Raw genomic sequence first — 2208 nt, 5'->3', positions numbered from 1 at the left:
GTCTGCACTACGTCTGTCAACAAATAGCACTGTGTGCATTAGCGTGAGGCCGAGCAGGGGGTGGGGAGGGGGGTCGTGACCCCCCTCCCCATCCCCCTGCGAGGCCGAGCTTGGAACGAGCCGGAGCAGGCAGCGACGCGGCTTGCCGTGGCGCCGCATGCGTAGGCGAGTCCGTCATACCCCGTCACCCCCTGTCTATCTTAGGGGTGTGGCGCCGGGGGTTTGCGCGCGTCCCTTTGATGGAAAAACAGAATGTCCGGGGATTGGTTGCAGTTGGGTGATCAATTTTTTCCCCTTATTTGAAGCATTTTTTCTTTTTTGGATGATATATATTTTTGTTGTAGTACAAATGATGTCGTTTGTACTGCTTGCACCAACGTTGAGTACTGCATTTCGTGTAGAAAGTGTGTGTGTTGGGCACCACACGAAAGTTGCTGCGACCCTTGTCGTTCTACATTTATGCATGTACTGCACTTCATGTATACACTTCATGAACTGCCTTATGTTTGTTCTGTGAACTGTATTCGCGTGCGTTTAGAATGGTATACGGATTATATTTTTTTAGAAATATTAATATTAATTTTTCTTTTTATATAATTACTTTTTTGTGGACTGCATGTTGAGACATGTGTACTCCTTTTTTTACGATTTTGAACTGCATTAATCTTTTCTTTTTTATGTATGAGTTTGTAGTTAGATTACCTAATTTTTTTTGTTTAATGTTGTTTCTGAATATGTTTTGTATGTGAATAGTATGTTTTGGTATCACACATTAAATTTTTCAAAGTTGTGTAGATACTTGTTCTAATGCAAACTAATTTCTGCGAAAGCAATTGATCACAAGCAAACTGACATTGTTTTTACAAAAGAAATGTTCGATATGAAGCAACAGACATTATCAAAATCTTTCATACATGAAACAAAGAACAACACAACGCCTAAAGTAAAGTGAAACTAAATACAGCCCTGATTTTTTCTAGTTATTGTATTGGATTACAGCCTTGTTCTTCTTCTTCTTTGCTTCTTTGTCTCTTTTTGCCCTGTCCAGTCCCATTATGACATCGTAGATGATTCTCCATGACTCATATGTTGCGAATGCATCTATTGCTGCATACTTGATAAGCTTTTCTGGCAGCGGGCAAAATCCCCACAGAGTATGGTCCTCCTTGCGGTTAATTTTTTTCTTCATGTCATGGTAGTGAATGTCTATCATCCTGTCGGCAACATCAGCCAAAGAGTCAAACTTCTTTTTATTGTATGGGTCTCTCCATTCCACCTGAATATCAATGTAGTTGTCGGAGTTAATCTCCAAACCAGATACCTTCAGCTTGCTTTTGTCTCCTTCAATAGCGAATCCGACGAAGGTGTACTCATCATTCATCAGGAATTTGTCTAGTTCCATTGGCCTGCAATATATTTGTATAGAGTGAATATAGTTTATTTCTTTAGAACTACCAATGTTTTTTGTTTTTTTCTAAAACTGAACTGCAATATCAATATCTGAATCTGTTGCATTGAGCAGTTGCTAATACTTTGTTCAACATAACTAGTAAATCTGATAATAAAATGCATAAACAATGCATGTTTTGTGTATGCTTGTATTCTTGAACCTAATTTCATACATGTTTTGTATGGTAATGTTGCAGTGAAGAAAATATAATTAAACTACATGTATTGCTAGATAATATAATTCAAGAATTGAACACATGAGTGACATACATGGAGCCAGATTAAAACTGTCAATAAATTCATATGCCATGCTTTTCAAAAATGAGAACCAAAGTTTAAATATTATGGCAATTGCAGTGAAGAAAATTTAAAATCAACATTGACAAGCAATAGTTATTCTTACCTGTCTTTAGCTGCAGATATGTGGTAGACAAGGCATTCTTTTTCTACGCAAAGCTGTAGCACCGCTGCCCGTTGTGGCTTCTCGTAGTGTGTGTACTCGACATCACCGCCGACTAGTTTGACGGGCATTCCGCCGAGCTTCCTCCTGAACGTGGACAACATCTTGTCCACGTCTTTGCCCTTGCTTGTGCAAAGGACGTGGAGCATATGATTGCCGTGGAGGTGGACGTCGTGGAGCTCCCTGGTGTACTTGCGGCGCTACTTGTACAAAGGTGCATCCCCAATGATTCTCCTCTACTCTCTGGTGTTTTTTCTAGAGAGAGAGGTTAGTGAAAGGAAGAGCGGAGAAGAAGATGC

The sequence above is a fragment of the Triticum dicoccoides genome, chromosome 3B (assembly GCF_002162155.2).
Source record: "Triticum dicoccoides isolate Atlit2015 ecotype Zavitan chromosome 3B, WEW_v2.0, whole genome shotgun sequence".
Classification (NCBI taxonomy): domain Eukaryota; kingdom Viridiplantae; phylum Streptophyta; class Magnoliopsida; order Poales; family Poaceae; genus Triticum; species Triticum dicoccoides.
The sequence above is the reverse complement of the archived record's forward strand: the minus strand, read 5'-3'. Positions refer to the sequence as shown.